Source organism: Tyto alba, unplaced genomic scaffold, assembly GCF_018691265.1.
Source record: "Tyto alba isolate M040663 unplaced genomic scaffold, T.alba_DEE_v4.0 Super-Scaffold_2, whole genome shotgun sequence".
In the NCBI taxonomy this organism is placed as follows: Eukaryota; Metazoa; Chordata; class Aves; order Strigiformes; family Tytonidae; genus Tyto; species Tyto alba.
In genome coordinates, this window is record NW_024881282.1 from 35,333,641 (window position 1) to 35,348,151 (window position 14,511).

General features: G+C 44.7%; 1 protein-coding gene across 4 annotated transcripts in view; it reads right to left on the bottom strand.

Moving 5' to 3' along the window:
• TCF20 (transcription factor 20) overlaps positions 1-14,511 on the bottom strand; it is a 132,499-nt gene that overhangs the window by 114,420 nt on the left and 3,568 nt on the right. For 3 of the 4 annotated variants that reach the window (XM_033007092.2, XM_033007091.2, XM_033007089.2), the window contains exon 2: positions 5,080-5,190. The exons of the other annotated variant lie outside the window; for it this stretch is intronic. The gene's annotated coding sequence lies outside the window, so the exon portion shown is untranslated. The remainder of the gene's footprint in view (positions 1-5,079; positions 5,191-14,511) is intronic. 4 annotated transcript variants of the gene reach the window in all.

The following is a 14,511-nucleotide window of genomic DNA, read 5'->3' on the forward strand; positions in this document are numbered from 1 at the left end:
TCCAAGGTAGAGGCACACACAAATGCTACTTCAGTTTGTATCTGCTCACTTGCCAGCAGCCTGAATTCTTGAAAACCTACTCCAAATGACTAGCCCGTCTCAGATCACAACTCAGGCCCTTGATGTGGGCTCCCAGCTCCATACTTCTGCAACAGCCTCCAACAACAGCGCTAAGGACAGTGGTGTTCGAGCCAAGGTACAACTGCCTGCAGCTGCAACAGGCCTGTAATAAATGCCAGAGGAGAAGGGGAGGCAGGCTCCAGGCAGCACATGCAAGGGAGGTACTTGTATTGATGCAGGCTAAGGTCATCCCAGGGACCAGGAGTCTGACACCCACAATTAAACCATAATCAAGAAATGTTTCCTGACAGTGAAGTCTATTAGGCTGCGGAACAGGCTCCCAAGGGAAGTGGGGAAGCATCATCCCGCTGTCTTTGTAAGGAGTGATGGGGCAGGCAGTAAAGAATCGAGCCCCAGGACTGGTGAGATGGCCTGGTGGGGCCGGTCCCACAAGACGCTTCTTTCAGGAGTAACACTGATTTAAGAAATTCCATTCACCATTCCTGCGACATCCCCTCCCCAGTCCTGCCAACCCTGCCGCTTGTGAGGCAGCACCATGGACGAGATCACCGTAGCCTTGTGCTGTCTCATAAATGTGAACGGATGGGGCTTTCGACCCACATCAAGTCACCGATGTATTTTACACCACGGTCCTACCTATGGTTGCATCTGCACAACCAGTGGGATGACAGTGGTGGCATGGCACAGAATGTGAGGTGGAAGGTGAGGAAATTGCAATTTCTTAAGCTGTGCTATAGGTATCTTTATACTAACCCTGTGTTCATGAATTCCTGCAAAAAAAGGCAGTGGAGGATGCAACTAGGGGGGAGGGCGTTAAGTAAACCATTTAGCATGGACATGACCAAACATATACAGAAATTATCTTAATTTACAGCAGAGAATCTCACTCTTAGTAACATATCTGGTATCAAGTAAGTTTCTGACATGCTGAGCCAGTACTTACTGGTTAAGATCTGAAGGACTGTCTCAGTTTTGACTTTATTTAGTGTCTAGTTGCCTCCCTTACACACTTCCTCTTTATATTTTTGAATGGGGGGAAAAAATCAGCTTGATTTTGAACTGTGCATTAAAGGGGCAAAAATATGCATTCCTGTCAAAGCTAGCAGACACTCATCTCCCTTTTTGGTTTGTTTGTTTTCTTTGTTTTGTTTTGGTTTTGGTTTTTTTTTTTTTGGTTGGTTGGTTTTTTGTGTGTGTGTTTGGGGATGGAGGGGGGGGAAGGAGCTGTTAAAAACATCACAAAGTTCAAAATTAATGTCTCAACTTGTAACACACTTCCCCCTCTCCCACAACACTGGTTGCAGAAGCTACCCACGGCTGACACTACTCATGAAGCTCCATATGGTTCTGCTTCCCTTCATTTTTCCTCAGCCTGACAAACTTTGGCACTGCTCAGGTTTTCCTGGTCCTTAGGAAACAGGAGAGATTCCAACAATTCCAGCTTCTCCTTCCTTTGCTTTTACAAAGCTCCCACGGTGCCATCTATGAAAAACCTATTGTAATGGCAACACATAAGGGCAGATTTGTCTGAACACCACTAGTGCTGAGGAATTTTTCATATTGCGCTTAGTATTGTTAACACATTGCATTAGAATTGAAGGACCTCAGTAGTATCAGGGTCCCTCGTGCTCAGCACAACGTACACATACAGCAACAAATGTCTGTGCCTGACTAACAGGCTAGTAAATTTATTTTATTTAAGGTAGAAAGGCTTCAAAATGGAGTGTCATTTTAAAGCACCCATGAGTTGACAACAGTTTGTACAATTATCACAAACCTTATTCAAAGAAAGCTTCCAGTACACCCGGGAAGTAACCATGTACACAGTGAGTACCCTGTACGCACCATAACTCAGCAAGTGCTTTTTGCAGCTCCCTTCTACACTCAGTCATGAAGGATATAGATCATTACAGCCTCCAGCTATGGAGCTTTAGCTCACAGCGTAGCAGCTCACACTTTTAGCTCTGGAGATCCCCAGTTCAATCTGCTGCATGTCAGCCAAGAGGGCAGCTGTCATATAATTACAGCCACAACTTTGCATGTGAAAAAGTAGGGAGAGTGAACAGAGATCTTATTATAGAATTCTGGTTGCAACCTGCTGAACAGCTCCCTATTTAAAGTAACTTCTTGTAAAGAGGAGGGAAGGAGGGGGGGGGGAGGGGGAAGAAGGGGAAAAAAAAAAAAAAAAAGAGAATCTTCCAACTCAGCTTCCCAATTCTCTGTGTTTTCCAGAAGAAATCAGCACTGCTTTGCAAAAAGTCTTTTGTTACAAATGCATGTATATATTAGACAAAGCACTCAAGTGCAGAGCCAGGAGTTAGGCTCTAGTCCCTTATCAGTCGAAAAGATAAAAAGAAAAAAAAACATTCTCATTGCTGCAACAAGACATCTGAAGTCCAACAAGGCATCTTAGTTTCTTCCTGAACTATAACCATTCACCAGCAGCCAAGCCATTTGGCTATGCAATTTAAATATTAAAATTTAAGGTAAAGAAATCTCATTTTCTTTAAACCGTACATACAAGCTCTCAGGGAGACTTAAAACAGAGAATCTGGGAGGATAGTATGTTTGAACTACAAAGGTACAAACCATAGCAAAAAAAAAAAAAAAAAAAAAATCAGTCTCAAATGAAAAGATCTTTTAATGAGTGCAACACAAAACAATTAGACCAAGTTTCTCCTTACCCATTAATATTTCTGCAGATCCTTCTTCATACACACAGCAAATTTTGAGCTCAACTTTTTTCCAAGCCAAGACATTCAAAACCAGAATTTGAAACGATGTAATCCAGTTTTAAAGAAACATTAGTTTTTCCCCAATAGTTATTCTAGAAATCAGTCTTTCCTCAGTAAAGCTATTTCAGGTTTAAGATACAGATTAAATTCTTTGCAGGACATTCTCCTCTCCAAGACAGTCCCATCCACCCATCCATCTGTGATCCAGCAGCACAGAACCCGTGGGTCTTCCCTTGCCTGAGGTGAAATCAACTACTCTGGACCACGAGCAACAGATGGGAGCTAACTCTCCCACTTCCTGCAACCTACGTACCCGCTTGCTAAACACCACTTGAAGCAGACCAGTCTGACTCAAACTGTTCAGTACCTGCCCGCAAGGACACAGACTCAATGAAACACATCAACTACACCAGTGGCCATTCAAAACTCCCCAAAATGCAGTGCCGTGCTTCCAACAGGATTTGAAGAAGTACCTAGTAGACAGACAAGCTGGAAGGTGTTCAGATGATTACTAACAGCAAGCACAAGCCTGCAACAGTTAACTCCAGAACTCACTAATATTTTGTATTTATACCAGCTGAATTCTCTGTTGACATCCTCTTACCAGCCACGTTTCTGAAGACCCCTTTTTATTTGGCTCAGAGAGTCTTCTGCTCCTCACCTCAAGCAAGTCCTACTCAGGAAACACATAAACTACCTGACCATCTCCCTCCCTTTAGAGGGTGAGGGAGAGAACCGAGAACACAACACCCAGTTTTGAAGAAAGCTATGCACAGCTGCAGCAGCACAGAAACATTTGGGGCTGATTATACACACACAGCAAAGCCCTGGCTGGGCTCATCCCCCAGAAGGGACCCATAAAAGGTTCACCTCTCCCTCACCTACTGCAACCAGGCAAAGCTCACAAACATATGAACCACACTTGTTGCAGATGTCCAATGAAAGCAGTACAACTCTATGCAGAGATGACTGAAATGAGACACCATTATGCTATTTTCTGGTATTATGCCTGTAAATTTAGCACTGCTAAAAGGTTCCAGATAGACATTCTCTGGAGACAAAAATCCTTTGCCTACCCTGAGAAGATATGCAGAGAGAACAGCAGCAAAACTTATACGTGCTTTTCTCATCTCTCCCAGCCTGCCGCGGCTGAAATGACTGATAAAGGTCCAAAATGAGGGACACATAAATTATTAATATTGCACTAGTAGTCTCACTGTTGCTGTGACAGTCTAAAGACTTAACAGAGGCAGGCTCTGCAGGGAAATATTACTTTACTTCAAAATCATTCATTCAGGAAACTTACACAATGAGGAGAAAAGAATCATTCTGCAGCACGCTCCGTCAAACCCCTCAGCTTTAAGACCCTTCATTTCTAAAGCAAAAGCAATTTTAACAAGAACTGGGAATCAACGTGAAGCATAAGGGGCTTCGGATTTCAAGTGAGCCACACTGGAACAGCATTACTTCCGGACACAAACCCTAACACACATCTTCTCATGCCTGACCTGGAAAGTCCATCCCACTTCTGAGAGCCAGATAAGTGTTTTGTCTCTGCAGCCTCTCTGCTGAAACAGCCAAGTGGCATACCAGCAAGAGGATAATGGGTAGCCGTGCACTAGCAAGTGGAAGGGAGCCAAAAAGCCACTTCAGTTTGCCGCTCCGGCTGCAACCTGTGCTTTAAGCCCATGCAAGGCTCCGGATTCACATTCTCCCTGACCTGTTATTTCATTCCAGGTCTCATGTTATACCTGCTGCCACAGTAGCCACATACCCATAAGCAGTAGACAGAGATACAGCTTCCTACTGATCGTACTGATTTGCTTCCCCTCCCCTGTTACAAGGGGAACAGTTTATGCAGGGGTATTAATGTTTTACATTCATTTATAGAACTGGGACAAATGACCTGAACTTTGACATTTCTGAAAAAAAGTTAAATTATTTTCATCTTTCTTAGTAATCAGAATATATTTACTTTTAATTTAAAACACAAAATTTCCCTCCCCAAAATATTTGAAGTAGTTACTGAAATGTTTTCTTTACCAAAGCCCTGAAAAGCCTCAAGATTATTAATAACATTTTGAATATAAAGAGGCACAACATTGCTCCATACCAATAAAAAAAAAAAAGCAGTCAATTTTTCACACAAAGTAATTCATTTTGAAAACTAGTACTTTCTATTAAAAATTCTTGCATTTAGAAACCCCAGAATGTTTCCAATAACTCTAGACACTGATGGGGGCAAAGAAAAAACAGACCCTACCCCCAGCTGGATGGCATTCCTCTCTTTGGGTGCAATGTGGTAACATTTGATTGACGCATCTGATCCATTCCAAAACTCCAGGCGATGTTTTTATCATCAATGGGCAGAATCCTATTAATTTTCAGGGAAAAAAAAGAAAAAAATAGAAAAACAGAGTAGAATATGGATGCAGGACACAAAGCCCCTGGTGTTTGTCTAGCAGATCCAGCTAGTTTCATAATAATCAACAGATTAAAGACTGAGTTGATGGCAGAAACTCACATCTACCACTGTAAGCGCCCTCTTCCCCTCCGCCCTCCTTCTGCCACCTCAGCTCAACCCAGACTCCCAACACAACCCGGCACATTAGTCCCATACCAAAGGAAATTAAACAGGAATAGGGAAAGGGGCGGGAAGAGATAAATCATAGTAAATAGGGATAGCATGAAGAGCCCACTGATGTGCAACCATGAGCCTGCACAGGCCTGTGCCACAGCAGTAAACAGAAGATCAGGCACATACGAGGAGATGGCAGGAAAGCAGATGCAAGAAGGTGAAGGTTCAAGTGGTCCCTGAGCTCAGGGAGTAAGAAATGGCAGCAGGCAGAGTACAGAAGTGAGCCCCAGCATGCACAACAAGCTCAGCCTTCAGAAGCAGCAACACACCAGGTGACCCGCTAGCTTGGTGTCTGCTGTGATAGGCATTTTCATTATCGACAGGCATGGTATGAGCAATATAGTGTGAACCTTCCACATTAAACAAGGCTTCCCAGTCGACCCATGAATTTATTTTGTTATCAGCCAAACCCAGATCCACCAATATCAACCACTTTTTCTCTGAAAAAAGCCTCCACTTGCAGTCTTGCACCATACAGTTGCCACTGTTTCATTTCAGTGCTGAGGAGCACCACAAGACCTCAGGACCCACCAACATAAGAGGCGGCACAATCCCTAGAGGAGTTTACTCATGCCAGCAGCAGCCAGAAGGCAAGGATTGTCAGTGTGACCCTTCCAGCCAGCCAGCTGACGTGTCAGACCAGCCCACATCCCAGTCAACTGACCTCAAGCTGGGCAGCTTCCCGCTAGAAGTGGAAACCTGGCTGAATGATCAGCAGGAAAGCAGGGAAATACTCCTGGTCTAGCTGGCCAGCCACCTGTTTGGTAACATGAGCCACACAAAGGTCTCTGGGCACATCAGTCAGTTGCCTGGTTGTTTCTTACATCTGTTCTGTGTTCCCAAGTCTTGGGAGCATCAAAAACTGAGAAGAGCTGGATGGGGAAAAGTAGAAAAGGCAAGAATAAGCTGTCATACTGCAAAGGGAAGGGAGCAGCAGGCTGAAGATGGGATCTTACAGTAGGAAAAGTGGTTGCTACAGTGTGGAGCAGGAACTGGCAGAAACAGGAGGGGGCTGTTAGCAGAAAGAAGGCAGGCAAAGGCATGCCACCACAGGGAACGGGAAGGGCCCGCAGCCCAGGGCTGATAAATCAGATACTGCTGCCAGTGTCTTACACCAGCCCCTGAAGCCTCTACCACTGACTGTGGGGGCTCAGCAACAAGCAGGATCTGCCACAAGCGTGCCCACCCAGCAGCTTCAGGTAGTCATTTAAGGTATCTCAGGTCCAGACCATTAAGTACCCTGAAGATAAAGACACAGACCTTGAATTCAACATGACACCGTCACGAGGGGCTCGCACAATGAGAGAAGGATACGCTCTCAGACCTGACAAGGACTGCACAGCTGCAGTCCGTGCCTCCCTTAGGCTCCTCAGAGCAAGCGGTTGCATACCCAGCCAGACTGCCTCTGTAACAAGGCCCCCCCAGCCCGTCAGGAGGGCCTGAACCCTGGACCATCAGCAGTGAAAGCACCAACCTCCACCTCACGCTCTAAATAATTAAACTCTGTGGGAGCAGCAGCAGACTCATAAAACTCTTACACAGACCAAGCCAGTCATTAATGGGGGTCAAAGATGAACACTCTATTTTTTTTAAGCGTGCTTTGATGTGTGGGGAGAGTGGTGAGAGGAGATCTTTATTACCCTCTCTGGTACCTGATGAATTTTTCCTTTCCTGGCTATCAACACCTCCTACTTCCACCCGAACCCCATACCACTGGCAATCATCCGGACAGCCAGAGACAATTAGAAGGTGTGTTTGGACGACATCTGTGCTGGCCGGTCACCTGCAGGTAGGGAAGCAAGAGGCCTCGCTGTGCAAAGCCAGGCTCTACCAGAGGCTCAGCCAGTGCTTATTACGAGGTTTGGGTTTCACACAGATGCCGCCGGGTAGAATCCCAGGGCCAGTGCGATGCTGAAAGTCATGCAAACCACAGCCTCACACACCGTCTCCCCTACAGCAAGGCACGGAGCAGAGCACAAGCCAGTAAAATCTGTCAGGATTATTAGCTTGGGCTCAGAGCCAGAGCTGCGAGCTGCCACAAGGGCAGGGAGGCTGCCTGCAGCCCTGTGGGTCAGCGGGAAGGAAGTGGAAGTCCCCTGACAGGCAAGGAAAGGCAGCAGGCAGGAAAGGCAAGACACTGTTGAGAAAAGGTCACAGAAACACTAGTCTGACCCGCCCCTTCTGGCCTTAAAATACATATATACACACACATACACGCGTGAGCTTTTTACTACTATCCTTTGTTCAGACATTTTGAGGAGAGCTCCGCTCTTCCCGCTCTTTGCATTCCCCCAATCCACACCCATTTTGGAAACGGTTCTTTAGGCTTTCACCAACGAAAGTCTGGGGCGAAGAGAAGGGAAAGCAGGTTGTTTTGGGGAAGGAGTCACCACACCGACACAAAAAACTCCCCCAGCAGCACACAGGAATGCTGGATGCTCTATCGACAGTGCCAATTCCAGCCTGCACCAGCCCAGCCTTCACCAGCCTGTTTTCTCTGTTGTGTTTGCTCCATGTGGAAGAGAGGCCACAGACTGGAAGTGTCTCCAGGATGTCTCCTACTGTGCTGAGAAAGTGGCTCGTGTAGCAAAGCCAGCTTTTATTTATTATTTATAAGTAGTACTGATAGACGCCCCTTTTTTCATGTCACCAGGAACCTTCTCCCAACAAACCTCAATCCTTGTGCTTTCAGAGGGAAGTTAAGAGCTTTACACGCAAGACCAGCACTCATCTTTCCCAATGTTGCAAAAGCAGCAGCTGTTACTTTCATTATTCTTGGAAATAAGGGGGAAAATAGGACTCTCGAGCCTTGGCACCTCTTCCCTCCCGCCGTTTGGCTACCAGAGCTATGGTTACTATTCAAGGCAGAAGTGCTCAACAGGGCGCACATTCCAGGGGGCTGAGCCATCCCATGTGGCCAGGCTCAAAATGGCAGACAGCGATGAATAGGATAATTAGAAAGTACAACAGAAACCGCAACATAAAAACAAGCGGCTTCTATTACAAGAAACGGTTCTATGGCATGGTTAGATCCATCACCCCTATATGCTGGGTCGTGGTGGTGCCTCAGGAGCCTGCTGCTATTATCTGTTTGCAATCACATTTCAGCCCGTCTTTCTGTTTAATGCACGAAAAGCAGAGCTAATCAGATTCACTCTCTTTCTGCTTAATGTCTCCAGTTCCCAAGCATGCTCTGTACTGCTTCAATTGATGTTCAACTAACACTAGCCAGGAGCACACAGTGCAAAAAAAAAGGAAAATAAACAAAAAAAAAAAAGGAACTACCTATTAATTTTAGTCCTTCTTTCCACCCATTATGTCTAAAATTCCTTCTACACTTGAGCTTTGCAAACAAAAGTCAGGAAATTCCCATTTCCCTCTCTACACCACACCCAGCTCACGTAGGAGTTCCCTTCTCCAAACCACTCCTCCAGTGATATCTGGGCGATTAATTATAGCATAGAACTATCATGTTTGCCTCTCACCCTCTGGGACAGCTTTTTAAAATATTTCTTGGCTAGAAATCTCCACAGAAGGATGTCTTTTGCTGGCACCATAATAGCCCCTCTTTGTTAATCTATCTGAAGTGACCATCACATGGTCTCCTCCCCTCTCTCCCCCCAGCACTATTTAATTATTGCAGTTCTACACAGAAACTCTAACATGCCCTCAGCATTTCCAGTCTGAGGACAAACAGCCCTGGAACTGCTGCTTCTATCACTGCATCCTTTCGCATTCCACAGGGCAGCTGGAGCATTGCTAGAGTCAGCTACAATACTTGGATCTTTGCTAGAGAGACCAACACAACAGCAGAGAAGGCCCCAGACTGGGCAGATTGCATGAAAATTCACTGAAGAGATCCAGGAAAGGACTGGCTTACAGAACACCCATCATCAAGAGACAGGTTAAACAGCGCAGGAGGAGAGTCACCCATTACAAGCACAATTGAAGATTTGCCAGAAGAACAACAAAAAAAATCAGCAAGTATTTACAGGAGATGAGAAAGAGATGTAGGTGGAAGACAGAAGTGCCAGGATACATATTTCTATCCAGGAGGAATGAAAAAAAGGGAGACTGCAGAGATGAAACCCCAGACAGCCCCCTGCATCTGTACACATCCCCCAGCTAATACCCACTACATCAATCAGAACAATGGCAGCTCCAGAGAAGACCCCAATTATCCAGCTCCTTCACTAACATCTTCCCTAGAGGCTGCACGCATGTGCAAGGGGATGGAAGGAAAACATACTTCTCAATGAGATTACTTACAGCATTTTCTATATTGCCCCCTCTATTATAAATGTGTCTTTAAAAAAAAATAATATTGCAGCTGACTTACAAGTGTGTCAGATTTTAAAACAACATATCCTTGAAAACAAAGACACTTTGTGCTCAGCATATCCAGTGGCACCATTATTTAATATCAATATAGTGGTTCTTTCCTTTATTCACTCCATCCCTGGAACACAAATCCACTCTAACAGCCACCCAGTGTATAATCTTACCATGCAAAGCAACACAAACCTACAATAATCTTTCTCTTGCCATAATGTCTTCACATACCAACGAGAAGAATTTAGGCTTAAATGCTTTATAAAAACCCCAACCAACTGCAGTACAGCGTGAAACAAATCTCTAACAACTCTCAAGTTGGAACAAATTCCCTCATCCCTCCCTACTACTTTCCTTATTTGAAAATGGCTGCACAAACATTTCTAATTTGTGCACCACACCAATTGCAACCTGCCCCTCCTGCCAGGTACAGCCTCTCGGTCGGTCCACACATGCATAGGCTCACTGCTGCCTCTGGCACACTGCTCTTCACTGACATCATCTTCACCTTCATGCTGTATAAAATTCACCAGACAGACACAGTATCAGCTCCTTTAGCCATAAAGCAATCACTGTAGGCCAACAGACGCCTCCATCTAGTCTCCCAAATGCACACTCTGACCTGCACCATGCCCCTGCTAAGTAGAGGCTTGGGCATGCATCTCGTTAGGTGACACATCCCCCCTTCCCCACAGTCAGCAAGGACTAATGCAGATACATCCATCTATCAACAGCAAAGCCAAAGCAGAAACACTGTTCACGCTGGTTAGCAGAAGCAAAGTTCGCCTTGGCCAATTCCCACCGAGTCTGAGCTTCAGCACATCCCCAGAGCAAGACAGCACCCTTCTGCACTACCACAGCAGTGTCCCACAAGGCCTTCCCAATTTTTGCTGGTGCCTGGAAATTAGTTAGGCAGTAGCACCTGGAGCAACTCCAAGTCACAGTTCAGAGGCTGAGAAATTTCCTCCTGGTGCCGTGGTACTCAACTTCAAGCCTGGCTCACCACAGGTGTGCAGAAAATTCTCCAGATGTTTCCCTGCCCCTGCCACTTATCCCAGGCCTCAGAGACCACCTGGTCCCACCAACTCCAAGGCTTCAGTCCAAAGAGCCATCATCACCACATTTGGGGAAGCTCTTTCACCAACTCAGCCTACAGCTATCTCCTCGGGCAGTCTCCTTTTGCCCTCTCATAAAGGAGGGTTATGGCTACCATTTTTTGAGACATTTAATAATAATATATGAGACTAATAGTAATAATTCTCATGCTCACAGCAATGGTCTCTCAGGAACTGTGGTATGTCTCTTTACTGCAGAGGCAGTGAAACTCAACCTTCTCCCTTTTCTCCCCCTTTTGAAAATACTGCTTGGGAATGGAGTCAGCATCTAGAGGCACACAAGTATATCCCGGGGAAAGAATGAGAGGAGCAGAGGGGAAGGGAGGGACCTGAAAATGAAGGCTGAGGGTAAGGTTTCACATTACAGCTAAACTAGGCTAATAGTTCACTGCTGCCAAAAAAGGGGGGCCCCATTTCCACCTTTCTTTCATTCCCTACCTTTCACTGCTGGCAAAACAAATCTCGCCCCTCCTGCACTGCAGCTCTGATACTAGCCTGAACCTGGCGAGCAGGTTCAGCTATCTGTCCCAGGAGAAAACTATTCACTTTTTTATATTTTTGAGCAAGTCAGCTTTCCAAAAGCTGAACAAGCAGTATCCGTTTAGCACCCAAATGAGCACAAGGCAAGGAATAAGGCCACAGAGCCACGAGGAAGGCATGACCACCCTTCTCCGAAGGAGCAAGTGGTTAGATTGGTTCAGCCACAGCAAGAAAATCCATCCTTACCCATGTGAAACTGAGGTTTCACCCAAGTATACCAGTCAGCACAAGACAAGGGGACTAGCTGAAAAGCCTGCAATAGAGGTGTTTACTTATAACCTTAAAACAGGGAGTTTTACCTACTAGTAGGCTCTACCTACCAACAGCCTTTCTAAACTGGATGATAAAGACAGCCATGTCGGTAAAGAATGACACTAAAAGTGAGCAGGCCCAAACCAGAGAGAAAAATTAGAGGTACTGCAGCATTTCCAACAATAATTGTTTCCATCTCTAAATCAGACTGTTATTATCAAACAAGATGGCTGCCTTCATCAACATGCTCAGAAATGTCTGTTTTCATTACAAACTTAACAATTAGTTTCAGGGTGCTCTTGATAAAGCATTTTTCTTTCCCCATCAGCTTCTACATCATCAGATGAACAAAAATAATGCAGTTCTTTTGATTAAAAAAAAAAAAAAAAAGCAGCCCATATTACTCCACTGTCTTTATTCCTCTCCACCTCCTCTGCTCAATTACTAAAAGCAATTTACAGACAATAAATGTAACTTCACAGCTGCCTGTATGAAGTATTCCCTTCATTTTATAGATGAGGTTACAGGCTATACAGAAATTAATATCAGCAAGGTCTACTTCAAAGCTGGATAAGCATGAGGAGCAGATGAACTCTTAAAGAATACAGATCATGCCTGTACTCTAGTAAAACCAGTAATAAAGAATTAAGGATGTTACCAGTTGGATATAAATTCCTTGAATGTATCTGCTTAAATACATTAACAAACAAAAGCTTGCTTTCAGGTTTTGCTTGGTTTTATTCTGTTTTTACTAGGAACAACATCATGAGATTTCAGATTTACCGCTCAGCATCCCATAGACCAAACACGCTTGCTTTACTAGTAAACACACGCTTAACTGCTAACCTCACAGACTCCAAGAGGGTCTTCCCAATTGGTGCATGATCATCAGGAATCTGCAGTTAGGAACTCTGTACATAATTTTAATCAACGAAGATAAGCAAGCCGGGAGGGAGTTCAACATTTTCTGCCATAGCCTTGTGGGCTTTGGCAGGGCTAGGAGGAGCAAGAACCTACATCTGTTGTTAAAATCACCAGCGGTGACTTTGAAAAAGCACTGAGAGCAGCAATACTCAAGGAAAAAAAAAAAAAAAAAAAAAAAATGTACAGTTTTGTGCAGGCACTCTTCTGATGATAACTGTTCCTTAAGGCTTAATAAAAATGCATGGACAACTTTTCTTCTTCCACACGTTAGCAGAGCTCAGAAACAGCACCTAAGTCTACAACTCAGCAGCCCCAGCTTTTCCTAGGAAGAGAACACCACTAGCACGCAGGTACTCCAAAGTCTGAGTCATCTGAACAGTCCCTTCAAGGGAAAATAATCCTATTAATAACTGGGGTGTTGGTATTGAAGGTAAAAAGGAGTGTTAATTTTGGGCACTCCTTAATTACACTGGTTCCACTCTGTCCATTTATTACCAAAGCTGACACCTGTAGGTTAGTAAATTCAACATGCTCCTCCATCCACCCCAAGGTCCTTTCCTGACACAGTCTCCTCTTTAGCCAACCACTGCCTGTCACTGCCTGTACGTTTCCTTATCCCTGACTAACACAAACTAGTATTTGTACAACCACAGTGCTTGGAAAACTAATTTAGGATTAAGGCCTTCATTTCTAGCCTGCATACAAATACCAGGAATGTTTAAACTAACAGGGCATTGTGGGCTTCTGTGCTGTGACTAGCTTAAAACCAAGACCCGTAACATGCATGCATCAAAAAACAGATAGGCTTCAAGATGGACCAGAAAACCAAACACAACACAAAGGATTTGGACTTGTAAAATCTTTTACGTGGGGAAAGCTGATAAACACAGTAGCATTTCTAGCAGAACTGCCATCTTCTCTGCAGCAAGTACAGATGTTTGTGCCTCCTAATATTTGTGCCCTTTTCACCCAAGCCTGCAATGGCATCACAACCTCACACTAGCCCCAAAAATGGCTCAGCAGATGTAGCTGCTGCAGAAACCGCCTGCCCCAGCAAGTGAGATGCCAAGCACAGAGCATGCAACCCACGCTCCCCTTTCCAGGCAAGGTCTGGGGTGTCCATGCCAACCCATCAAGCCCCAAAACCTCCCACAGCTGCACAACAGCAGGAGGAGAGGCGACCTAATGGACTTGAACAGGTAGTCCCGTGGTTTAAACTGGCACCTTGATGTTATCGGCAATGCTGTAGGAGTCCAGAACTCGACTCCTTCCATGACCCCAGTCCAGTGGCCCCCATCCTCTCCCCTCCCTCCTAAACTCTTCCGAAGGGGATGGACTGGGAAAGAAACCAGTGGATCAGGCTTAGAATTTCCTTTTTGAGGTTGGTAGATCTGTTGTGGAGACTGATCCACTGATATTTTTCTAATATAAGGAACATATAAGATGTCTAGAATTTGATAGCTGCTTTTTAATTAAATTGAAATAAGTAAATCACAGACTGTTGCCATAGAGAATGAACAGACACAGCCTCTTGACTCCAGGGCAGGATCAAGCAGGAGAGGCAGACAAGGCTGTGAAATTAAAACCACCTATTTTAAAGCAAATGGTCTTGATAATTAGCAAAAAACGTGGCATAGGGAAATAATATAACCATATGGCAGGAAGTGGTTTTCAAGGTGAACTACAAAGCTGTTTTAAATAAATGAATAAACTGCCAGAGCTGCTGGGTCACTCGCAGAATCATATATGAAGGATTAAATGTGATCTTTAAAATATACCCCAAAATTAACAATTAGCTCTTCTTCCACTTTCCTGCATATAGCCTGCATCTGTGTCTGTTCTTATTTTTAAGGACTTGTTTCAAGTGATGAATGCTTGCATCTATTTGCAGTTA